The following is a 27,912-nucleotide window of genomic DNA, read 5'->3' on the forward strand; positions in this document are numbered from 1 at the left end:
CATGCTGCATTTTTTCTGCACTGGACTGTACTGGAACGCTGTAAAACGCATCAAAAACGAACTGGAACGCACCGGAATGCACCTAAATGCACCAAAAATGCACTGCAACACACTAAGGGCCAGTTCACACCATAGAAATGCAGTCCAGATGCGTTCCAGTGTGTTTTTTATGCAGTCCAGTGCTTTTTTCCCCCCCTCTTTTTTCTTAACCTTAAATAAGGACAAGTGTGTTGCAGTGCGTTTTTGGTGCATTTAGGTGCGTTCCAGTGTGTTTTTGATGCGTTTTACAGCGTTCCAGTACAGTCCAGTGCAGAAAAAATGCAGCATGCTCTACTTTTTTTTTCTGGAACTGGAACGCACTGGAACTGCAAGCACTGATGTAAACCATGCCATTGAAAACCATATAACCTGGGGGGAGATGGGTGGAGCCTAGCGGAGCAGACATGCATTGTTAGAGCTCCACACTGCTGAGGAGAGAAGAGAAGGACAAAGCGGAGCCTGCAGGCTCAAAAGGTATCCATTTGAACCTTTTTGCCCCTGGGAACAAACTGTGAAAGTTTGGGCAGGAAATATGGTACTGGGAGGAAACCGTGGCAGAAATAAAAATCACCTCACAAAGAGCTCACAGGCACTCACTGCAGCTGAAGCAGCTCCAGTCACCTCACAATATACAGCATCAGGGCGCTCTCACAGACAGAAAATGTCACAGCAAGACTCTCCATTTGAGTCAGATACAGAACAAATCCTCTCACAAACTTCTCCACAAGCCTCCTCAGCATCCCCAGTAATATTATTACAATTTGAAAAGATGCTTCATAAGGCTTTAAAACAAACCTCAGACCAAATAACAAACAGCCTAACCAAAGAAATAAGAGAGCTGGGAAACCGCACCGCAGCCTTAGAAATAAAAATGGATGAAATTGAAATTACAACCCAAGAAAATATAACAGAATTAGAACAATTAAAAAAAGAGAATTTAATACTTCAAACTAAGCTCGAAGATTACGAAAATAGAGCCAGACGTTCAAACTTGCGCATAAGGGGAATACCTGAAACTGTGACAGACCTGCAATCTACTATTACTGCTCTATTACAAGAACTAAAGCCAGATATCCCTATTGAACGTTTAGAACTGGACAGAGTACACAGAGCCCTCACAGCCAAAAAGAAAGATGGACCCCCACGTGATATAATCACAAAATTTAATTATTACAGAACGAAAGAACAAATACTAATTGCTGCAAGAGAAAAAAAGGAACTTAATTTTCAAGGACACAATTATCAAATTTTTGCTGACCTATCCCAACTTACTATTACTAAAAGACGATCCATGAAACCCCAACTAATGGAACTGCAACGCCACAACATTATGTATCAATGGGGCTTCCCCTTTTCAGTCAGATTTAACCACCAAGGTACAATTTACAGAAGCAGATCAGCAGATGAACTACAACAAACCCTTTTAAAATTAAATCTGACAGAACCCACAAGCAGCAACTCTCCCACACGCAGAAGAATGGCATCATCTTCACCTTCAGGCAGCACCCAGAAAATTCCAGAACAAAATGGGAATCATCATTCTCACAAAAGAGGCCGTTATGCCACATCATCCATGGACCAAGAAGATTCAATGGACTGACATCCTAATTCCTGATATCTCTTCATTTATTATACTAAGAGATGGTTCTCTATAAAAAACCTGTATTTATAACTGAATGTAACTGCATTCTGATAGTCACACACTGTGTGGGATCATGTTACATTCCAGTTATATTTCTTATTACTTCTGATTCATATAGCCTTAGAATATATAAGTGAAATAAGGAAATTCTTGTTCAGTTATATATTATCAGGTAATAACAATAGATTTATTACTTTTTAGGACAAATATGTTCAATAATCCAGAAGTAATGGAAGCTTTTTCTTTTTTTTTCTTAAAACAAATATACTATTACCTAACTAGTTCCTAGAATTATGTTTTTGTTTATTCTAATCTGAAGCAATACAACCTCAATTTTATGAGTTAACATATCTAAACAGTTACATATGAATAAAATATGTAATTGTTTACTCTAAAAGGGTTAAAATCCCCAAATAATTCAAACTATCTTCATCAATACCAAAGTTATTAACAGTACCTTTCTAACTGAATTATTTAGCCTAGGGCAAGACTAACCATATACAACCACCCTGGAATAAATAATTTCAACAAAAACTATATTCTGCACTCCAATTAATGAAACATCATTTTGATGTCTTTTGACATAGCACTTCTCTCCTGTAAGCGGAAGATCCGTGTACCCCCATTAGCCCTCCTCATTCTCCCAACCATATTATGTGGGAGTGTGACGAAGGCACTTATTCCCCTGAGAGAGATATTTATTCTCTTTCACGGGTAAATTGTGATTACTTGCAAAAAATAATTTATACAATGTATCATCTAATCTCATATGTTTTTTGTTTACTCTTTACTCCAGAATTCACTGGTTTCTTTTCTATCTTTTCATCTCTTCAGTCCACACAGGTTGATCTGCGCAGTCAGCTCTGCATAACAAAAAGTAAGTCAAAACTATTTGATCTGTTGCCATGGCACCACTGAATATACTTTCCCTGAATGTTCAGGGAATAAATGTCCCTCAAAAAAGGACCAAAGCCTTCCGTACTTTCCATAACAAGAAGGCTCACATAGTATGCCTCCAAGAAACACACTTCACCAAAGATTCTACTCCAAAATATATTTCTCCTTTTTATCAACAAATTTACACGGCTTCTGCCTGTACCAAGCAAAGGAGAACTCTAATTGCATTTCACCGATCCACACCATTCACCTTATCATCAGAAATTAAAGACCCAGAAGGTAGATACCTGATACTCATGGGTTATATAATGGATACAGCAATCACGGTGATTTCCTACTACGCTCCTAACAAACAACCTACACCATTCCTCTCACATATATTACAAGTGATTAATACACACAAAATAGGAACAGTGATAATGTGTGGGGATTCGAACCAGGTCCTCCTCCCATTTCTAGATAAATCACCTTTTACACCATCCAAAATAACCTCTAGATTACCTTTTTCTCAACTTCTTTCCAAATACAATCTGGTAGATTCGTGGAGAGAAAGTAACCCAATGAAAAAGAAATTCACTTATTTCTCGCACCCTCATCAAGCCTTCACCAGAATAGATCATATTTTTCTAACAATAGGAATGTTACCAGAAATTATTACATCAGATATAATTCCGATTCCGTGGTCTGACCATAATGCAGTATACACTACTATAGCCTCAGCCATACCAAAAGCGCATGACCCAACGTGGTACTTACCGGACATAATGCTCAAACACCCACTACATCAGATGGCCATTGAACAAGCTTTAAAGGAATACATATCAATTAATAATACAACAGACATCTCCCCAATAACACTGTGGGAAGCTCATAAGCCTGTCTTGCGTGGTACAATACAAAGACAAATGGCACTATTTAAACGGGAACGCAAAAATCTAGCAAAAAAACTAGAACTCAATTTTAATGCAGCCTACATATCATTCCAAGATAATCCATCTCAGAGTACAAAATCTCATCTAGAAAAATCTAGATTGGAATACGATCTATTTCTCACTGAGTCAGTTGATAAATCCTTCAAACGCTCCAAACACAATTTCTACATGAATACAAACAAACCAGGTACATATTTGGCTCGGGCATTAAATTCAACTAACAAATCTTTCAAACCAATACGTTTGAAATTATCAAAAAATGTTTATACTTGTAATCCAGTTAAAATAGTCCATAAATTTCACTCACATCTCGCAACTTTATACAAGACAAACAATGAATTTAATCCCACAGAGGCTGAATCCTTCTTCTCAAAAATAACCTTACCTGAGTTATCTCAGAATCAAAAAAGCAGTTTGGATGAGCCTATAACTATAGATGAAGTTGCTAACGCCATAAAAGACCTAAAACTTAACAAAAGACCAGGCCCAGACGGCTACTCGGCTTTATACTATAAAACATTCTCAGAAATACTCTCTCCCATTCTCACTGAAACTTTTAACAAACTTCTAGATGGACATTCTTTTCGGCAAGAAACACTAATGGCAATTGTTTGTATGATCCCAAAACCCCTTTCTGATGATACTTCCTGTGTGAATTACCGGCCTATCTCTTTGTTAAACCTTGATATTAAATTATTAGCAAAAATAATAGCAAAACGCCTCAATAGCATTATAGGAAAATTAATACATAGAGATCAAGTAGGCTTCATGCCAAATAGACAGGCAGGCGATAATATACGCAGGGCAGTGTTATTGGCACATATTGCTAAAAAACGGAAAATCCCTTTATGTTTTCTATCTCTCGATATTAAGAGGGCATTTGACACAGTATCCTGGCAATATATGCAATATTCATTACAAAAATGGGGTTTTGGACCCCACTTTTTAACATGGATCAAAGCATTATATAATAAACCCAAAGCCTATATAAAATATGCTGGATACAAATCTGATGCCTTTAATATCGAAAGAGGTACCCGACAGGGTTGCCCATTATCTCCCTTATTATTTGCCCTTATACTCGAACCCATGGCCCAATACATCAGAATAAACCAAACTATAACTGGCATTGAAGTAGGAGGTATTACACACAAATTATGTATATTTGCAGACGATATATTACTTTTTCTATCATCACCACAGGTCTCTGGTCCTAACTTAATACCAGCTCTTGATGGATTTGCAGCCCTATCCGGCCTTATGATTAATCCTAAGAAATGCCTAGTGCTTAATATTTCACTCACAAACATGGAATTGATCCCGGCTAGGGCTGCACTCCCATTCACATGGGCAGAAAAATCAATCCCATATCTTGGAATTCATTTAACAGCATCTCATTCTGACTTATTCTCAACCAATTATCCTCCTGTATTAAGACAGATCACAAATCTAATAAAACAATGGTCGCAACTTCCTTTATCCTGGATAGGGAAGATTAATGCAATCAAAATGACTATTCTACCCAAATTGCTTTATCTATTCAGAGTCCTCCCTATTCCAATTCCTTCCTATTTTTTGAGAATAGTACAAAAAAGAGCAACTTCGTTTATATGGGGCTCTTCTAAACCACGTATACCTATACACACACTACATCTTCCCAAAAATAAAGGAGGCCTGGGATACCCTAATTTTACTAACTACTACAGAGCAGCACATTTGGCCAGTCTGTCCAAATACCATGCAAAACAGGAAATCCCATTATGGGTATTTATAGAGGCTTCAGAAAATGACCCTCTATTAATATCAAACTTATTATGGCTTGATCCTAAAGACCGCTTTAAAATTCATAATCCAATAACTAAACACTTCTTATCTCTCTGGGATAAACTAAAAACCAAATATCAGTTACAATCTCCACACAATCCTCTCCTTTCTTTTATCAGAAATCCGGCCTTTTATCCGGCATGGATCTACCCAAATTCTTTTAAAGCTTGGACAACATCAGGCATTCAGACACTAAATGACTTCATAGCATCTAAATCATTCCTTTCATTCCCATCGCTTAGAGAAAAATATGATCTACCAAACTCTGAGATATTTAGATATCTCCAAATCAAAAATTTCTATACACCATTCCTAAAGAGGGATACACCATTATCCCAATTATCCATTTTTGAATCAATCTGTACAAAAGATCCATTTGCTAAAGGTACAATTTCATCACTTTATAATCAATTATATGGAGTAGCAAATCTTAATAAACCCTCTTACGTTCAGAGGTGGGAGGAGGACCTGGGACGAACTTTAGAAGACACGGACTGGTCTAACATATGGCTCACATCTAAGTCATCTTCACCCAACATCTTAGCACTGGAGACAAACTATAAAGTCCTAACTCGCTGGTACCTTGTACCCGCTAGAGTGGCAAAATATTCACCTAATACCTCAGCTCTTTGTTTTCGAGGATGCCCAGAAATAGGCACACATTTACACATATGGTGGACGTGCCCAGTAATCCAAACCTTCTGGAAGGAAGTCTTCGTGATTGCATCCAAAATATTTAAAAAAATAATACAACCAGATCCATATATAACTTTACTTAATCTAAAACCGGAATGGTTAACACTCTTCCAATTCAAACTTATGATCCAACTAATAACGGCTGCAAAACAAACAGTGGCCAAGGCATGGAAATCTCCTACATTGGTACTAGCAGAAACAATTCACAGAATGAATAATACAATGTCCCATGCTAAGATGGTAGCCATCGATCAAAATCAAATTCCAAAATATGAAAAACTTTGGCATCCTTGGATAAAACAACAGTTCCTGTCAAACTTCAATGACTCTGTCTTGTTGCCATGGTAACAGATTAAATGACTTACAGAGACACCCATTCTAAGGCTTCAAAGAGAACTAAAAAGAATAATAAACTGATGAGCGGGACAACCTTGTGGACCATACCTCTACCTTTCTACCCTTTTTCTTCTTTCTCTTTCCTTTTCTCCACCTTACGATTAAAGCTCATTATCAGAATCTATTTGACCTATATACACTCTACCTGTAAACAATATGTATAGTAGGTATAAATCATTTAATTACCTACAAAAGTAACTAAAGAAATGATATATATCTTTAATTTAGGTTTACGTGAACCCAATGTTTAATATTTGAAATTTCATGATATTTACCTATATAAACCCTACTGTAAAACAATGAGCTTACTTTATAAATCCTTGTAAACTTACTTTATGTATCTTTATAATATTGTATACTCAATAAACTTCTTTTGACAAGGAAAACCATATAACCTACTTTCCATGCGTTTTTGACGAACTGGACTGCATGTGGTGTGAACTGGCCCTTATCCTTATTTAAGGTTAAGAAAAAAGAGGGGGAAAAAAGCACCGGACTGCATCAAAAACGCACCGGAACGCATCAAAAAACGCGCATGCAGAAAAGCACCTGGAACACATCCGGACTGCGTTTCTATGGTGTGAACTGGCCCTTAAAGTGGATGTAAACCCTCACATATACCCAGTTAAGTGAACAGCCTCAGTTGATACACAGAGATGAAACAAATCTCCCTATATAAGTTTTACATGTATATCTTCTGTCTTCACCTTTTATATACTGTTTAGAAAGTGCTCTTCGTGTTTGGAGATTTTCTCTTCCTGTTTAACAAGCAGTATGAAGTCTGGGCATATATCCAAGACAGCTGATCGGAGGAAAGGCACCCCCCCCCCCCCTCCACATAGGCAGACTCTCAGAGGTGTTCTGAGACAAGGCAAGCTGCCTGCTAATATATTTATTGCTCCCTCCCTGACACAAAACTTCGGCTGATTTTATCTCATGTGTCAGAGAACTTGTCGGGAGTTATCAGGCTGATAACAGAAGAACGGAGCAGGAGACAGCTACGGGACATAGGGCTTTGAAGAGAGTTAGCAAAACACTACAGATGTGCCCAGCTCAAATTTCGTGATTCAGGTTTACATCCACTTTAAGCTCCGCTTGCTTGCTGTCAAAACTAGGTATCCACTCCAACTTCCGGATAAGATCATCGCATTCGTTGTGTGGCGCTCTATGAAACTTCCGGCCCCTCCTGCTTCCTCCCTATTGCCTTCTGAGAGACACACAGGTCCCAGAAGACAGTGGGACCATTAAGAAAGCGCAGAGTGACTCGCGTATGCGCAGTAGGAAACAGGCTGTGAAGCAGGAAGGCTTCACTTCCTGTTTCCCTTAATGAGCCCATAAATTTCAACCTATTTTAGGGCTGAATTAAAGGTCGTTACGGGCTTGGGAAAGCCCATACATGTTCGGCCATTTTCAGGCAGGCGGGGGCATGAGCAGTGACGTAATGGCGCTGAGCGACGTCATATTTAAATGTAATCTTTACATGCCTGATGAAGGGGCCCTGTGTGGCTCCGAAACGTTGCACTTATCTCTGTGATGTGATCTGTCTGCAATAAAGAAACCTTTGGATGGTGATTGTTGATCCATGGTGTGCTGGTGAACATGTACACTTATTTTTAAATGTAAGGCACTCATCTCGATCTCGGCGGTGGCGCACACCTCTCCCCATCACGGCCCGGGTAAGACTGGAACCCTACGCAGCCTCTAACCTCCTGTTACTCTACTGTACCATGTCTGCACAGCCTATGACCACCTCCTGTTACTGTACTGTGTCATGTCCGCACAGCCTTTGGCCACCTCCTAAACCATGTCCACACAGCCTATGACCACCTCCTGTACCATGTCTGCAGCCTCTAACATCTCCTGTACCAAGTCCGCACAGCCTCTGCCATCTCTTGTACCATGTCTGCACAGCCTATGACATCTCCTGTACTATGTCAACACAACTTATGACATCTCCTATACCATGTCCGCACAGCCTCTGATATCTCCTGAACCCTGTCCGCACAGCCTATGGCATTGCCTGTACCATGTCCGCACAGCCTCTGAAATCTCCTATATCATGTCCGCAAAGCATATGACCACCTCCTGTACCATGTCTGCAGCCTCTGACATCTCCGGTACCATGTCTGCACAGCTTATGACAACCTCCTGATGTGATTGGGAACTCTGATGTAAGGGGGAATACAGTGGACTCTGATATAAGGTGGTCACCAGAGCCCCCCCTTATAGAGTTCCCCCTTAGATCATGATCTGCAGCGTTCCCCTTTATGTCAGAGTTTCCTTGCACTGTAAGGGGGAATCCTGCAGACTCTGATATATGGGGGAACTCTGCGCTGGCTGGGTTAAATTAACTTGACCTTCATGTAAATGGAGAAATATAGTTTTGACTTTTGTTTAACTTAAAGCGGAGTTCTGGCCAAATTTTTTATTCTATTTTTATTTTTTAATTGATCCAAGCATTATTCATTTTTAAATGAAAAAACGATTATACATGGTTAATTGTGGCTCTTTCTAAAATATAAATTTATTACTTAAAATTTTCTCCCTCCTGTTGTGGCCGTTTCCATCGTGATTGTGGGCATGTGAAGCCCAATCCATATCTCTTCCTGTATTAAGCGTTGATTCATCGGCGGCCATACAGCCGATTGTTTCTAAAGTTGCCATAACAACGGGCGGCGACAGAGAAAGTTCCCGCCCCGTTCTTATGGCAACATAGATAAACACATCTTGGTGCTGTGATCCGCCTTAAATCGCGTCATTTCCTGTCAGGAAATAACGCGATTTTTGATCACAATACTGCCCACAGATGTGTCATCATTTCCCAGGAGCACAGGCAAGGGAGGAAGTGACAAGGAGCTCCGCGGACCAGGAAGTGGCAGATTAGGAGGACTATATAGCAACAGGGCAATTCTGGTAAGTATAAAAAAAAAAAATCCTCCAAATGTTTTTTTATAAGTTTAGAGGAGTCCGATTCTGAAAAAAAAAATGTCAGGGTGGAACTCCACTTTAAACACATTGCTAATAGCTTTAGCTACATGCTTATAGCTTAAATTTTGATACTTGCACTGTTAAGCACTGAAAACGGGCATTTCAGTTACTTTTTTGCAGCGTCAGTAAAAAATAGGTCTTTGTCAGTAAATGTCATTATTTTTGGCAGTAAAAAAACTGGTGCTGTTTGTAAATTTTAGCATCCTGATGGTAAATTCCACTGGCCTGCACCCGAAGCAGATGAACAGATCGACTTGGGGTGCCAAGATTGCCGGCTCCCTGGACAGCCAGGTAGGTGTCCTTATATAAAAATTCAGCAGCTACAGTATTTCTAGCTACTGACTTTTAATTATAATTTTTCCCCAGGCTGGAACTCCTCTTTAAGAACCTTTCGTAATATACAAAAAAACTGGATTACTTTCATAATGACTTGCCTAACACAATGCCTTTTTTATTCAAATGTTTTATTATTAACTCACATGTTGTAATTCCTTTAATGCCACTCTGGTTTAAAGTGAACAAATAAAAAGACTTAGATTTATCTCTGAACTGTACAGTAACTTTATTGTCCTAAAAATATCTTTCACCTGAGAATTTTTGTTTGCACATATTCACAAATCATTTGTAATTCATTCTCAGAGCTTGCATTTGCATTACTATACTTGGAGGAAGTGACCTCGATGTCGTTTTCTTCTAACAATTCAGTCCAAATTTTCAGTATACAAGTGTCTTGTCTAGACATTTCTCATCGGTTTTTAGTACCCATCACAGGGTAAATGACCTTTCCTCCCATTAATAATCATCAAAATTATCCTAAAAGCAAATACATGAACATCTTTTATTGTATCAAAACAATCACCCTTCTGTGTGGGAGAAAAATTAAATCCTTTTTTTAAAAAGGTTTAATTATTCTGATATAAAATTTTAGAGGATAGATTAACCACTTGCCGTCTGGCTCACGCCGATATACGTCGGCAAAGTGGCACGTTCCTGCAAATCGCTGTATGGGTATGTCGGCTCCTTTAAGAGGCATAGCAGACACATGCGCTGCACGGCGGGGGACCCGATGCACGTAGCCGGGGAGCGCGATCGCCGCCGGCCACCAGCGATCGCAGGCACAAGAGCCAAAACGGGGATTTGTGTGTGTAAACATGCAAATCCTCGTTCTGACAGGAGAGAAGAGACAGATCTGCTGTTTGTAGTAATTACTACAAACAGCAATATGTCTCCTCCCCCAGTCAGTTGTGTCCCCCCACAGTAAGAAATACTAACTAGGGACCACACTTTAACCCTTTGATCGCCCCCTAGTGTTAACCCCTTCCCTCCCAGTGACATTTACACAGTAATCAGTGCATTTTTATAGCACTGATCGCTGTATAAATGTCAATGGTCCCAAAAAGGTGTCAAAAGTGTCCGATCTGTCCACCACAATGTCACAGTACCGATAAAAATTGCAGATCACCACCATTACTAGTAAAAAAACAAAAAATAATAAAAATGCCATAAAAATATCCCCTATTTTGTAGACGCTATAACTTTTGTGCAAACCAATCAATATACGTTTATTGCAATTTTTTTTTTTTTTTTTTAACCAGAAATATGTAGAAGAATATATATTGGCCTAAACTGATGAAGAAATTTGTTTTTAAAAAACATTTTTGGGGATATTTATTATAGCAATTTTTTTTTTTTTCAAAATCGTCGCTCTTTTTTTGTTTATAGCACAAAAAATAAAAACCGCAGAGGTGATCAAATACCACCAAAAGAAAGTTCCTATTTGTGGGAAAAAAAGAACTTTAATTATGTTTGGGAAAAGCGTCGCACGACCGCACAATTGTCAGGTAAAGCGATGCAGTGCTGAATCACAAAAAATGGCTCGTTATTAAGCAGGAAAATTTCAGGGGCTAAAGTGGTTAATGACCTTCACTTTATCTTTAATATTCTAAGTCTCATATATTGTAGAATCCAAGTGCTATTTACAGGAGTATTGCCCATGTGCTACACTCTTTGTTGAAGTGATCACATTATTATTTGATGCCCGCTGCTTTTGTCTATCTTTTCATTTTATTCACCCTTTCTTTTTACCCTTACCTTCCCCCCCCCCTTCCCTGTTGCTCATCACTCTACTCCACTTCTATCCACACCCCACACAGTCTTACTGTTCTCTTTTTCTTTTAATTCCTTTATTTGCCAAAGAAAGTTACATGTAACAATCAAAAGAAACAGTGTTTACAGTATCTCAAACAGATAACAGATAGGTAGTCGAGGGTCGAGTCAGAAAATGTCAGGCCCAGCGCTGCACAGAGTATGTGGTCATAACAACGAAAACCTTTGTGTAGATAGTGCTCAGTGTACCACACTGGGGTGTCTATCATACATTTATACAGAGGATCAAGGCATATATGCTTTAATGCATGGAACAGTGAGATAAACTAGAATAAAATATATAATATACAATAGAATGAAGTAACTTAACTTGGGATTTTCCAGGCAGCATAGCGGGAGGTAGTACTTCCCTTGGGCCTAATAAGCCCAGGGATGTGGCAATATGAAGATATACACCAGGATATACATCATAACTGAAGGGCTTATCCCATCACTGGGTCTCCAAAGGATAACTAAAGAGAGGGGGGGTGTAGAACGGGGGGAACAACCAGAGTGGGGGGTAGATGTTTGGAGTAGATGTCCCCAGAGCAGGAGGACCTGGGTGTAGAATAGAGGAAGAGGAAGAGAGGGCATAGGGGGCCTCTCGCCCAGGGGGTAGAGTTGGATCCAGAAGGGCTAGCTCATTTGTGTCACCTCCTGTATATATGCGTCAGTGTACACAAAGTGGTCCAGGGTCGCCAGATCTTTTCGGAAGGTCTCCTCCCGGTTATGCAAGGTATCTGTGAGATCCTCCTGTCTCTCAATTCGTTTACCTTAGAGAACCACAGAGATTTTGATGGGGGGTTTTCCAATCTCCAACAAAGGGGGATGCATGCCCTGGCCGCATTTAGCAGCTGGATTGTGAGAGAGGCCTTTTATTTCCTGATCAGTCTGTCTGAAAGATGAAGCAGGCAGGCCGCTGGGTTCCCTTTCAGGTCAACATTGGTCAGGTGCTTGACTGTACAAATCACTTCACGCCAAAAGGGGGCAAGTTTGGGACAATACCAGAAAATATGCAGCATCGTCCCTTCAGCACCTCCTCAGCGCCAGCAAACACTGGGGACATGCGGAAGGAAATGGTGGTAAGGCACTCTGTACCATCTGGTCAGGATCTTGTAACCTGTCTTCTGGATCCTTGTGGCTATAGAGGACTTCTGGGAGAAATGAAGGATCTTCTCTTTCTGAGAATCAGTGAACTGGGTGCCCAAGTCTGACTCCCATTTGGTTAGGAAGTGTGGGATATATCCATCTGCTGGTCGAATTAGAGATGCATATATTATTGAGAGGCCATGGCGGACTGGTTCCCCCCGGCAACACAGGTGTTACAATTCCGTGAGTTGGCGAGAAGTTCCTTGTGTCCGTAGACACCCACGCAGAAAGTTGCGTAGCTGGAAACCGCTCCAGAAGTCCAGCGGAGGATCCGTGGCAGACACCCTTGCTGAGGGGGTGAGTCGGCCATCAGAACCCACGAAATCGCATAGGCTGAGATGTCCACTCGTGACTGACCGCTGGAACTGGGGATTCTGAAGGCCTGGCGGAAACTCCGGGTTGCCCAATACCGGAACCATAGGAGAGGGGAGTGGTGACACTGAAGTATATCTAAATGTGTCCTTGGCCACCAGAAGAGTGCTACCCAGTGTAGGGTGGTCAGTGAGGGTCTTTGGGAGTGGTGATGAAATCCACGGACAGCTCCTGGCTGTGTCGCCAGAGTCCTCCATCTCCATGGCCACCCAGTGTTTCTCTGCTCTGTGACAGTGCCAGTCCACCAATCTGGTGAGGTGTGTAGCTCTGTAATAAGCTTTCACATCTGGGAGACCAACTCCTCCCCTATGTTTTGAGAGAAGTTGCAACCTGATACAAGATTTGCGGTAGGACCAGATGAAATCTCTAAACATTGAGTTCACTCATTTGAAAAACACTGGGGGACGGCCAAAGGGATGTGCTTGCAACAAGTACAGCACCCTGGGCAGTAATGTCATCTTGAGGACATTGCAACGACCAAACCACGTTAACGTGAGCGAGTGCCAATGGAGAAGATCTGCTTTGAGGGAGGTAAGTAAGGGTATGAAGTTCACCGAGTAGAGAGTGGAGGGGTTGGGGTGAGAGACACCCAAGTAGCGTATCGAGTCCATTCCCCAGTGGAAGGGGAACCCCGGGTGAAGTGATGCGATCAGGTCGTTTCCCTTTGTGATATTCAGAGCGGACAATTTGGATACATTGATTTGGAAGAAAGAGAGGGCACCATATTCCTGTAGGGACTGAAGGAGTTTCAGGAGGGAGGTAAGTCATCCACAAATGCGTCCACCTTGTGCATCCCAGAAGCTTTCTGGATGCCGGCGATGGCAGAATCCGCCCTAACCGTGCACAAGAAGGGCTCTAAGGCGAGTATAAAAATCAAGGGGGACAGCCCTGTTGTGTGCCGTTATGGATGTTGAAGAAGTCAGATCTTGTTTTATTGAACTGGACTGTGGCCGTGGGGTTCGAATAGAGGGATAGTTTCCAACTCAGCATGGAGGACCATAAACCAACATGTTCTAGAGTGGCTCGCATGAAGGACCAGTTCACCTGGTCAAAGGCTTTCTCTGCGTCCGTGGACAGCAAGAGAAGAGGCCAATTCGGGGACCTGGTTGCATGGATCAAGTTCACCACCCGGATGGTATTGTCTCGTGGTTCGTGGAGGGGCATTAAACCTGCTTGGTCTCTGTGGACAAGACTCGGGATACGTGGAAGCAACCTATTTGCCAATTTTTTGGGAAATAATTTCAGATCCGTATTTAGGAGCGACATCGAGCGATAATTTCCACAGCTCTACGGGTCCTTCCCTTTCTTCAGAATAAGAGAGATGTAGGCTCGCAATGTGTCAATCAGGAATGACTCCCCTTCCATGATCGAGTTTAATGCTGAAACCAGCGGTTTTAAAAGATCTCAAAATAGACTTTGTAGTAGCTCGGGGTGAGGCCGTCAGGGCCAGGGGCCCTCTTAGGCTTTGAGTGAGCCAAGGCCACCCCAACTTACGCAATTGTCATTGGCTCTTCCAGTTCCTACTGAGTTGCAAGGGGGAAGGATGGCAAGCCCGAGGAGGCGAGGTAGGACCGAGGAGTGGCCACGCCACCAAGAGGGGGGTCCGGAGTAGGGGAGCAGTCTAAATTGTATAGGCCCTTGTAGAAGGATCTGAACTCCGTTGGCCATGTCAGAGGAAGTATGGAGCTTCTGCCCTGAAGAGCCCATGATATGGGAGATGTAGGTTTTCGCGCGTGGACCTCTCAGTGCCCTAGCTAGTAACGTGCCCGGTTTGTTAGGGAATTCGTACATTGTACAGTGAGCCCATGCTAGTTTTTGCTTCGTTTTGTGGAATAGGAGCACACGGAGCTCCTCGCGAACTTGAAGAAGATTCTGGTATGTGGAGAGCGCAAGGCTGGCCTTATGGGAGCACTCTAGATTGCGTATCCGGGCGAAAAGTTCCTCCGTGCGGTGAGACCTCTCCCTCTAAAGGCGGACTCCTATTTTGATCAATGCACCCCACTGTCTTCGGGGCCTCCCATACCACTAAAGGATTAGTGACCAAGGTCTCATTGATGGCAAAGTACTCACGCATGGTGGTCAGGAGCTTGGCACAGATCTCTGCTGATTGGAGCAGGGACTCGTTCAATCTACAGGATGGTGGAGTCTGGGTAACAGGGCCCAGTTGGAGTGTCATGTGAATCGGGGCATGGTCTGAAAGAGAGATAACATCATTGCTAGTAGAAACAACGCTAGAGAGGTCCTTATGCGGAACCAGAAATCTAGCCGTGAGTAGGTTTGGTGCACCGGGGAGAAGAAGGAATAGTCACGGTCCTGGGGGTGCAACAACCTCCAGGGGTCAACCAGGTGTAGAGTATGCAGGTCCGCCTTAAGTCGCTTGAGACAGGAAAAAGGGAGGAGGGAAGAGCCCCGTGAGACATCAAGAAGGGGGTCCATAGCGAAATTGAGATCATCTCCAAAGATTAGGAGCCCCTCAGCAAATGCCAAGATTTCAGGAAGAAGCTTCCGCAAGAACTGCGAGTGATCCACGTTTGGAAAGTAGACGTTGGCAAAAGTGACCTAGCTGTCAAACACCCTTCCTTTCAATAGGAAGAAGTGACCCAACTCATCCGTCTGCTGCGCTACAAAGATCCAGGGGACCGACTTGGCCAACAGAATGCTCACCCTGTTGGATTTAGAGATGGGAGAGACACTGTGGTACACCGTGGGGAAGGCCCCGTTTGTCAGCTTAGGAATTTGATCACCGCGGAAGTGCGTTTCCCGTAGAAAAGCGACTTGAGTCTTACCCTTCCGTAGCCCAGCCAAAAAGCCGTGAGCGTTTTTCGGGCGTTTAGGCCCCATACAATGAGGAAGGTGACCTTGAGGAGACCCGTGGTGCCGTCTGGCCAGAATGGGGCCACGATAAAGTGAGGGATCCTACCCTAGCCGGGGTAGTCCATCCGGGCGAGAGATTGAGAATGGAATTGGTCAGTAGAGGGAGGGAGGGAAGGGAGGGAAAACAAGAGGGAAGAAAAAAAAAAAAAAAAAAATATATATATATATATATATATATATATATATATATATATATATATATATATATATATGGGAAATGAAAGTAGGGGAAGGAGGGGAGTAGGGAGGAGAAGTGGTAAGGGGGATCTGTCTAGAGTGTTAGGAAACTGAGGACTCAGACTCAGACTCAGCACAGAGGTGTCTGAGTGGGAGTCTGCCCTAGTTGGGGGTGGTAGAGGCTAGGGTTTAAGATTAAACAAGAAAAAACATTATATTTGGAGGTGCACAGGATGAAAGCAACAAGGAACATATTATAACTGAGTAAATAGGCAAGTCAACAACAGTAAAATAAAACAGCATGGGAACAGCAGTGACAATAGTAGAGGGCCATTGACTGAGACAAGTCTACGATGGTGCCCCGGGGGCGGCAGTGAATATGGCACAGCACCCAGGTAGATAACAGCTAATGAAAATACACATATGCGCCACCTCAGCACCAGGTCCCGGGACACCAAGATGGAGGGCTCAGTCGTGGACATTTATACACCACGTAAGAGAGTACCGATGTGGGCTCAGCGACCAGCAGGGCCATCCTCTCTACATTAAAGACACAGCCACCGGACAGGCCTCGCCTCCCCCTCTGGTAAGGTGAAGATGTGAACCGGTAAGGTCCCTTATGGGAGGGGGAAAGGAGAGGGGAAGGAAGGGTGATGTGTGGATAGGATGCTTGTCCCCACCAGGTATTGCCTAGTGGGACCAGCAGGTAGCCAGCCGGTCTTGACTCAGGTAATGTGGAGGTGGTGAGTTACGAGGCCTGTCCAGAGACCCCTACCGCCTGCGAAACATTCTCCCAGCCTTCATCCCAATAAAGAGGATGACAGGTCAGGGAGAGCGAAAAGGGACTGTTAACCAAGCAAAATATGGTGAGACTGGTTAGTAGGAACCAAATGGCCTGACTCGACTAAGGCAGATCCCTAGATACCCATACCCTCACCCCACATTCTCGAGGTATAGCTGTAGTGTCAACTAGCTAAGGCACTATACAGTGGGCCAGTGAGCAAACTGTGATACCCAGAGAGTCTAGAAATATCGGGTTGGTGTAGACCTGGCCCCAGAGGTTACAGCAAGTTACTGAGTATCTCCAGACTAGAGTACAGGGACACAGTGCAAATGGTCTCACCAACCAGGCTCTTGAAGTAGATGTCACGCTTCGGATAAGGTCAGGTGGGACCTAGAGGCCTCACAACTAGGAGCACAGGAGTGGGATCTTCGTTGCCATTGCGGTCTTGGCAAGGGTGGACCAAGAGCTTCCTGGGTAAGTAGAAAGTCATGCCAATTAGGGAGGCTGATGACCGGTTGATCCAGGAAGCCGAACAGGTCAGGGAGTTGGTCTAGTGAGTGAAGGTAGAACTTGGATCCCTGCTTTCTCACGATCAAAGGGGTGTCCCCAGAGGTAGGTGGCCTTTTCTGCACGGGTCACTTCCAGGAGAGGGCGCATAAGGCCCCGCAGAACCCGTGTTTGTCTTGAGACATCAGGGTACATCCGAATCATGGCTCCATCAAAGTCAATAGGGCCCCTTGACCATGCCAGGCATAGGATCTCCTCTTTGATAGTGAAAAAGTGGACCCAACAGAGCATGTCTCGCGGCAAGTCTGGTGAAGCTTGGCTCTGGGAGGAGGAGAGAGGAGCCCTTAGGCCTGGCAGTCTTTAGACCCTGTCCAGCTCCAGTTCCAAAGTGGGAGGTTTGCCCAGGACCTGGTTTAGGATAACTGTCACCGTGGTGCCTAGATCTGGGCCCACTGTGGTCTCTGGGATACCGCGGAGTCACAGGTTGTTGTGTCTGCTGTGATTTTCCCCATCGCCAAGTTGCAGTTGGACCTCAACAAAATGGTGGCGAAAGGTCTGTTGCTCCAGTTCCAGTGTGGTGAGGCGAGCATCTGTTGCCGATTTGGAAGATTCCAGGTCAGTCACCTGTTCCTCCACAGTGTCCACCTGCTGGCCTAGGTCCTGGAGCTCCCTTCTGAGGGCAGTGACAATTGAGGCAACTATGGCCTGAAGGTTTTGTTTAGTGGGTAGGCCTGCTACAATGTCCCGGAGCGTCCCCTCAGTATGGCTGCCTGCCCCCACCACCATGCTTTGTGAAACTGGCTGTGAGTCTGTGCGGGGGATGTCTGGGGATGGTATAGGGGAGAGTGGCCGATCCGCGGGAGTATGTAAGACCCCAGCCTTCATAGCTCCCGTCTGTGTGCCTTTCTTGCTGCTGCTGGTAGTGGCGCTGGCACTCTCTGGAGCAACCCACAGCAGCGCCATCTTGGCTGGAGCCACAGGAGAGCCCACATCGTGTTGCCTGAGGAAATAATGGGTGATCTCAGACTCAGACCCCCTCAGTTCCCCAGCAGTCGGCGGGTGTTTGCAGTCCCCCAGCGTGTAAGAAAAAGCTTGCCTGTATCGTTCGTTGGGTGATTCCCAGCCTCAGCCCATGCAGAGCTCCAGTCGACACATCCTCACACTGCCATCCTCAAGCCACACCCCACCGCACTTATTCTTAGAAAAATTGCTTTTAAAAAATCCTATTTCCCATGTTTATTAATTGCCCCCTCTGGAAGTGTTGGATTGCATTGCAGAAATACTACTCTCTTCCACCATAGTATTGTGTCCTGATTCCCCTGATTGTGACCTGATTCATTTCCCAATAAAGCCCATTAATAACCTTTTGTTTGTTCCCACTTGCACTCAGTGTCTGTGATATATATAAGTATATGTAGCGCTACCCCCGCAAGAGCTGCTGGATAGGATGGGTTTTCAGTTCTTTGTCTCAACCTTCTCAAGAACCTCAGTCCCTCTGACACACCAGGATGGACAAGCATAGAATGGATTAACAATAGTAATACCACAATTTAGCATACAAGGTGATTAACAGGAGGGACTAGGCATAAGATGAGATTTAGCATCCGGATCAGTATAATTAGACTTACAGTAAGGCCACCTTAAGTTCAACAGTGAGCTAAGGAACCAGCAGCCGCTGGCTGCTTAATAACCAGTAAACAACATGACTATTAAGTAGTGAAGCATTCTTAACAACCGATAGGTTCCTCGCTGACAGTTAAATGTAAAGAAAATACATTTTCCTAATTAAAAAATCATGGAAAAAAATGGTGTGGGGTTTCCCCCCCAATCCATACCAGGGCCTTCAGGTATGGTATGGATTTTGAGGGGAACCCCCACCAGACACTTATTGGAGCATGCAGCCCAGCAGGCCAGAAAGGGGGAGGGAGACAAGCAAGCACTCCCCCTCCTGAACCATACAAGGCCACATGCCCTCAACATGGGGGGGGGTGCTTTGGGGCAAGGGACTCTTCCCCACATCCCTGCCCAGTGGTTGTGGGGGTCTGCAGGTAAGGAGCTTATCAGAATCTGAAAGCTCCCAGATCCTTTGTTCTTAGACAAAAAAATCTCAGAGGGATCCTGCCAAATGACAGCTCTGCTGCCTCCCGCCGCTAAATAAACTAAAGAATGGGTCCACCCAGTGACACTGACATCACCAGGTGGCCCCGCCCCTTAGTTTATTTAGCAGAGGGAGGCGGCTCTTGTTAAAGTGGGCTTCCAGATTCTGATAAGCCTGCCTGCAGACCCTGGCCAGTGGTTGTGGGTAAGAGGCCCTTGACCCCATCAATACAGAGAAAGGCAGCCCCTCTTGCCCCAAGCACCCCCACAGGTTGAGGGCATGTGGTATGGTTAAGCAGAGGGGACCGCTCACCCCCTCTTTCCTGGATTGCCGGGCTGCATACTCAGATAGGGTCTGGTATGGATTTTGGGGGGACCCCATGCCATTTTTTTCCATGCTTTTTTAATGCCGGAATTCTTTTCTTTACATTCAGCTGTCAGAGGGACCCCCCCCCCCCCGGAAACAGCTGATGACTCATCAGTTGTTAGGTTTGCGGTCAGCCACCCGTTCCTTAATAAACATGACAGTTACAGGTTGTTAAAGATGCCGGCGGCTGCCAGCATTAGCGTAACGCAAGGTTTCACTACTAAAATACCACATTACTTCATAAAATAGCGCATGCTATATTTTGTAGTGTTTTTAAGTACATTTTTTCTAAAATTTGAAAAGCGATGTGGATGCGGTAAGATACCGCTTTGTGAATGGAGCCCATTGTCTCCTTTGTTATAGTAGGATGGATTATGTGAAGTCTCCATTAACTGATACAAATAATATTGTAACTAGGAATATATTTAAGGTTAGTGGTAATATAGTTAAACCATTGAGTATGTTTTTACCACTCCTAGCTTTTCCAGTCAGTGTTACTGTAAATATTTCTCTATTTCAAAGGCCTGGCCATTGTTTTTCCTTATCACATCTCACATGGGTTGTAAACAGTAGCCTTCTTTAAATCCTCCAATCAGGTTGAACCCCATATACAACTGCTAGGAGTAGGGAGCATTATATTAGCCACTGTACAGTACAGAAAGGAGAGGAAGATATAATGAATTGTTACCAAGGTGTGCACTCTCTTTTACTGGGACACAGCCTTCCAACTTAAACCAATGATGGGGCACTATTCCTCCCACTGACACCAACGATGGGATACTATTCTTTCCACTGACACCAAAGATGGGGCACTATTCCTCCAACTGACACCAATTATGGGGCACTATTCCTCCCACTGACACCAATGATGGGGAACTATTCCTCTCACTGGACACAACATGCCTCTCAGCAAATAGCTTGAAGTGTCTACTTTCCAAAATGGGGGCATTTGTGGGGGTTTTGTGTTTTCTTGACATTTCATGGCCTCCAAAACTGTGATAGGTAGCGAGGAAGTGGAATCACCATTTTACGCCATTAGAAAGCCTGAAGGCGGTAATTGGTTTTCGGGGTCCTGTACACGGCTGGGCTCCCAAAAAGTCTCACACGTGTGGTATCCCTGTAGCTTGGGGTGTCTACTTTCCAAAAAGGGGTCATTTGAGGGGGGTTTGAACTGTCCTGGCATTTTATGCACAACATTAGAAGCTTATGTCACACATCACCCACTCTTCTAACCACTTGAAGACAAAGCCCTTTCTGACACTTTTTGTTTACATGAAACATTTTTTTTTTCCTAGAAAATTACTTTGAACCCCCAAACATTATATATATATTTTTAAAAACAAAGGCCCTACAGATTAAAATTATGGGTGTTGAATTTTTCTTTTTCACACAGTATTTGCGCAGCGATTTTTCAAATAAAAAAAAACACTTTTTTTCATTTTAATGCACTAAAACACACTATATTGCCCAAATGTTTGATGAAATAAAAAAGATGATCTTATGCCGAGTACATGGATACCAAACACGACATGCTGTAAAATTGTGCACAAAATTACATACATTTTTAAAAGCCTTTAAAATCCTTTACAGGTTACCACTTTAGATTTACAGAGGAGGTTTACTGCTAAAATTACTGCCCTCGATCTGACCTTTGCGGTGATACCTCACATGTATGGTGCAAATGCTGTTTACATATGACACCAAAGCGACGCTTGCGTTCGCCTTTGCACGTGAGCACAGGGGGACAGGGTGCATTTTTTTTTTTTTTAATTATTATTTTGCATTCTTATTTTATTTTTAAACTGTTCCTTTCATTTTTTTTAATCAGTTTTATTGTTATCTCAGGGAATGTACAGTGCCTTGCAAAAGTATTCCCCCCCCCCCTTGGCTTTTTACCTATTTTGTTACATTACAGCTGAATTATATGTGATGGATCAGAACACAATAGTCTAAGTTGGTGAAGTAAAATTAGAAAAATATATACATACAAATTTTTTCAGAAATAAAAAACTGATAATTGGCATGTGCATATGTATTCACCCCCTTTGTTATGAAGCCCATAAAAAGCTCTGGTGCAACCAATTACCTTCAGATGTCACATAATTAGCGAAATGATGTCCACCTGTGTGCAATCTAAGTGTCACATGATCTGTCATTACATATACACACCTTTTTGAAAGGCCCCAGAGGCTGCAACACCTAAACAAGAGGCACCACTAACCAAACACTGCCATTAAGACCAAGGAACTCTCCAAACAAGTAAGGGACAATATTGTTGAGAAGTACAAGTCAGGGTTAGGTTATAAAAAAATATCCAAATCTTTGATGATCCCTAGGAGCACCATCAAATCTATCATAACCAAATGGAAAGAACATGGCACAAGAGACGGCCGCACACCAAAACTCCCGGACCGGAGGGCATTAATCAGAGAGGCAGCACAGAAACCTAAGGTAACTCTGGAGGAGCTGCAGAGTTCCACAGCAGAGACTGGAGTATCTGTATGGGTATCTGTATAGGATGACAAGCCGTACGCTCCATAGAGTTGGGCTTTATGGCAGAGTGGCCAGAAGAAAGCCATTACTTTCAGCTAAAAACAAAATGGCACGTTTTGAGTTTGCGAAAAGGCATGTGGGAGACTCGCAAAATGTATGGCGGAAGGTGTTCTGGTCTCATGAGACTAAAATCAAACTTTTTGGCCATCAAAGAAAACGCTTTGTCTGGCGCAAACCCAACACATCACACAACCCAAAGAACACCATCCCCACAGTGAAACATGGTGGTGGCAGCATCATGCTGTGGGGATGTTTTTCAGCAGTTGGGTCATGTCATGAAATGTCATGAAATGCTCGTAGCTTCCGGTTTCTTAGGCCATAGAGATAATTGTAGCCATTCTGGTCTCCGATCAGTTCTATGGTCAGCTGGTGGACAGGAGAGCCCAAGAAAACCATGGAAGACGGTGGGAGGGGGGACGTTCCCTCCCACTGCTTGTAAAAGCAGTCTAGGGGCTAATTAGCCGCTAGGAATGCTTTTACATGAAAGCCAACCTCTGGCTGAAAAGAATGATACCAAGATGATACGTAAACCTGCAGGTATCATTCTGGTATAACCACTCAAAGTCCAGCAACATACCAATACGTTGCTGGTCCTTGTTGGGCATATATTGTAATGTTCTTTTTTTCATGCAGCCTGTAAGCTGCATGAAAAAAGAGATTGATCAGTGGGTATGCCCACCATTAGAATACCGCCCTTCATCCACCCACTTCTAATGATGGCCATACATGCACCATTTTTTTTTTTTCTAACTGTGGTGGTGAAATCACCTCCTACAGCGCTGGAGTCGCTGATTTTCTTATCGTGAGAATAAATGCGGTTTCTGTCAGGAAAAATATATCAGTGCTGCAGCTGAATGACGTACCTGAAAAGCAAACAATGGTAACGATAAAACATTACCTCAATAAAACAACTTGATTTTTTAACACAATCTGTGCCTAAAAAATCAAATCGCTCCTCCCCTGCCCCCATGCTTCGGCATAAAGGCTCTATTTTTTTTTACTGTGGTGGTGAAATCACCTCCTACAGCGCTGGAGTCACGGCTTTACATATATTGTGGGAGCAAACATTGTTGCTGTCAGAATAAATAAACTTGTGCTGTAGCTGAATGGCGTACCTGCTAAGCAAATGATGGTTAACAATAAAACAAAGTAACATTACAGTATAACAGTAAGACATACCATACCTGCAAAGCAAATACAATAAAACATAGTAAAAATAAAACATTACAGTTCTAAAATACAATAGCAAGAGAGAGAGAACAATAGATATAGAACAACAGAGAGCGTACAATAGAGCAGACAACAGAAAGCGAACATAAGAGAGAGAACAATAGAGAGAGAAGAAAAATAAAACCACAACCATTTATGGCTTTTTTATTTTTTATTTTTTTGTGTGTGTTTTTTTTTTTGCACTTTAATATAAACTATAAACGTTCCAGATTAGGGTCTCTCAAAATGTGATGGCCATCTCATCTTTCGAGACCCTGTGTAAGTGTGCCCTAGGACTGTGCAATCCTGTACCCTACGCTAATACTCCACTAGTGTGTGGTAGTGTTCGAAACATTCACCAATGCAAAGACCAGGTTGGTCAGGACAGGAGGGACAATAAAAGCAGGTGTCACGCCTATATCCGTATTTTCTGCACGACATCTTACTTGGGGATTTCTTTGGGTAGGGATACCAGGAAGGACATACAGAATATGCCTCTCAGGCAGCGGTCTCACTGCATTTGGATTGGGAAGTTGGGCCACAGCACCGTCTGGAAACAGAAGTGCTGAGATGATCTCTTTCTGGAATTTAAGGAAGGATCCAGTTTGCCTTGAAGCTTTGTATAGCACATAAGCATTTAGCAGAGCCAACTGGAATAAATATACAGAAACTTTTTTATACCAGCGTCTGGCCTGACGGGCAATTAGGTATGGCACCAACAACTGGTCGTTGAGGTCCACCCCTCCTATGTTAAGGTTGTATTCCTGGACACAGAGGGGTTTCTACACAACACCAGTCGCCACTTGAATATGGACTGTCGTGTCTGCGTGAAGGGAGGACAGAACGAAAACATTCTTATTATCCCTTCACTTTACAGTGAGCAAATTATTACATCTCAAGCAGGCTCTCTGCCCCAGCCTAAGACGGGAATCTACAAGCCGCTGGGGTAAGCCCCGGGGATTAGATCGCACGGTGCCACATGCGCCAATTCCATGATCAAACAAGTGACTAATAAGTGTCACGCTTGTGTAATAATTTTCCACGTACAAGTGGTACCCCTTTCCTAATAAGGGTGACACCAAGTCCCACACAATCTTACCAGCGCTCTCTATGTAGTTTGGGCAGTTCTCCGGCTCTACGTAACTATTTCTTCCCTCCTAAACCATAAAACTGTTTGTAGAGCCTGTTGCCCTATCACAGAGCTTATACACCTTTACCCTATATCTGGCACGCTTGCTGGGAAGATACTGTTTGAATGACAAGCGGCCAGAAAACTTAATCAGGGACTCATCAACTTGATTGGGAGTAAACAAGGCTGCAAACTGCTGGTTGAAGTGTTTTTTTATGAGGGGATGAATTTTGTAGAGCCGATTCAGGGTCACCCTGAGGATGACAGAGTTCATTGTCATTGAAATGCATGAACCCCAAGATCTGCTCGTATCGTGTCCTGGTCACGGAGGCAGAGAACACGGGCATATGGTGAATAGGATCAGTGGACCAATAATGACCGAAACTCACTTTTTTTAGTTATGCCCATGAGGCGGTATAGGCCCAGGAAGGTCTTAAATTCGGAGACCGTAATAGGTCTCCAATCTCTGGCAAGGGTCAACTGGGGGTTATCGGCAATGAAGTGAGCAGCATACAAATTGCTTTGGTCCACAATAGATCTATAGAAATCTTCCATGAAGAACAGTGAATAAAAATCAAGTGACGTAAAATCAACTGTTTCCACCTGAATTCCGGGTTGGCCAGTGAATGGGGGAAGTACGGGTGCTGCAGAAGTGGTGGACTCCCAATTCGGATTGGCAAATGCAGCAGGAAGGGCACTACGGGCCTGTCTTTGTCTTCTTGGTGGCTGCGGACACTAGTTGTGCTAGCCACCTCACCCGCTTGAACTGCACTTATGGGACTCGCCACGTCACCAAGTGTTACTGCAGTGCTGGATGTATGACCAGGATGTACTAGGCTGCTGGTGCTTGCCAGTTCACCAGAAGGATGAGCGGCACTAGTACTGGTTCTCTGCTCCATACAAGAGCCCTGTGGTTCTTGCACCTCAACAACAGCAGAAGAATGGGGTCAGGTACGCCTGACCTTGGCAGGGACCACTACTCCGTCGTCAGAGCTATCTGTCAGGGTGCCGCTGCTGTCTACAGGTTTGTATTCTGAGCCTGAATCTGACAGATGGGCGAGTTCCTCTTCACTCTCATCTGTCATGCTCAGAAACATGTAGGCCTCTTCATTAGTGTACCTTCGATTGGCCATTTTCACCTCTAAATTTACTGGTACAACTAGTGAGACTCACAGAAAAAAAGAGCACCTGGCTGTCAGCGACTGCTTCAAACGCTACCAAAAAAACTGTTAGCGTTCACAGGGATCAGGCCTGACTCTGCAAATGCTGCATTTATGTGTTTAGTGTCTTGTAAGTGACAGTGATCGATTGATACTGCACTTGGGTGGGCTGGGCTAGGCAGAGGGACTAAACACAGGTGCTAGCAGGTATCTGGGCTGATCCCACTAACACTGTGTTTTTGGAAACCCTAAACTATTGGGGATGCTAATATAGTTCTAATCAGGTCAAATATATTGATCCGTTCAGACACTATACTACTAAGGGAGATATATGGTGCGTGCATGGGTGTTAGCGCTACTGGCACTAAGCTGACGCTGCCTGGGGCGACGCAGACTCTAACTTATATCACCCACTGGGTGATCAGGGGGTTAAACCTTTTATTAGGTAATGTACGGAGGGTGCCCTGGCACTATAAAAAAATAACTAACTAACTAGCGTCACCCGTGACACTAATACAGTGATCACTGGTGACAGGGGGTGATTAAGGGGTTAAACCTTTATTAGGGGGGGTTTAGGGGGGTCCCTAGACCTATCTGGGCCTACTAAGTATACTAAGTACGCTAACGCTGATTAATGTCACAAATGACATCAGTACAGTGATCAAAGAAAAATATGAACACTGCACTGGGTGACACAGTGACAGGGAGTGAAGGGCAGGGCTGGACTGGGACAAAAATTTGGCCTGGACTTCATCCAGACTGGCCCTCTATAATTTTGCAAACACGCACAAAAACAAGTGAACAAGTGAAGTGGGGGCTAATGTCATGCAGGAACATTGCTACAGCCTCATTGGCTGGAATTTCAGAAAATGACATTGCTGCACAGCCACTGGCTGCCTTTGAGCAATGCAGCAGCACTGAGGCTGAGCCGGATTGTGCACTATGAAGTGAGGCGATGGGCAGTGCAGATGATAGGTCTCTCCCATACCGGTCGGCCGGACAAACCCACCCCCCCCGGCCGGCCAACCCCAAAGGCCACCCAAGCCCCCCCTTCACTGGCCATTAGGTGTTCTGCTTTATTACTCTTATAGGCAGTGGCGTCTCAAGCTTTCATATTTAGGGGGGGCACATGGGGGGACAGGGAAAAAAGTAAGAGGGCCAACCATAAAACAAGTGGCCCATTGAACCACCGAATCAGCTCACAATCCGTGCACACCTGGTTTTATAACCGATATTGATGTTATGAAGCAAGAGAAATATGCTACAATGTGGTAACCTAATTTAATGTTAATAGCAACAAAGGAGGTTTAACAAAAATAATGCATCAATGCAGCCTCACCATGCCCATCAATGCAGCCTGATCAGTGCCCATCAATGCAGCCTCACCAGTGCCCATCTATGCAGCCTGATCAGTACCCATCAATGTAACCTCACCAGTGCCCATCAATGCAGCTTGTTCAGTGCCCATCAATGCAACCTCACAAGTGCCCATCAATGCAGCCTCACGAGTGCCCATCAATGCAGCCTCACGAGTGCCCATCAATGCAGCCTGATCAGTGCCCATCAATGCAGCCTGATCGGTGTTCATCTTTTCAGCCTCACCGATGCTCATCAATGCAGCCTCACTAGTGCCCATCGAAGCAGCCTGATCATTGCCCATCAATGCAGCCTCACTGGTGCCCATCAATCCAGCCTCACCAGTGCCCATCAGCTTAGCCTCATCAGTGCTCATCAATGCCCATCAATGCAGCCTCACCAGTGCATAGTAATTAGAGAGAGGAGAGATTACACAGAGCAGGGATCTCCCGCTTACATGGCATCTTACTAGGCTCAGGCTGGCTGCTCTCCAGACTCCACCCACTGGAAGCAGGGAGCTTGGGCGCGCAGCCCCTGCCACAGACTACAACTCCCATAAACAACAGCAGCAGACGGCGGCCATCACATGACGTCAGCTAGCCCCGACTTCCTTGAGGCT

At 43.9% G+C, this 27,912-nt stretch overlaps 1 protein-coding gene across 13 annotated transcripts in view; it reads right to left on the reverse strand.

Moving 5' to 3' along the window:
* The window catches only part of ADGRL3 (adhesion G protein-coupled receptor L3), a 1,522,275-nt gene that overhangs the window by 705,743 nt on the left and 788,620 nt on the right, over window positions 1-27,912 (reverse strand). The gene's annotated exons all lie outside the window — the stretch shown is intronic.

This window comes from Aquarana catesbeiana, linkage group LG01 (assembly GCF_042186555.1).
Source record: "Aquarana catesbeiana isolate 2022-GZ linkage group LG01, ASM4218655v1, whole genome shotgun sequence".
In the NCBI taxonomy this organism is placed as follows: domain Eukaryota; kingdom Metazoa; phylum Chordata; class Amphibia; order Anura; family Ranidae; genus Aquarana; species Aquarana catesbeiana.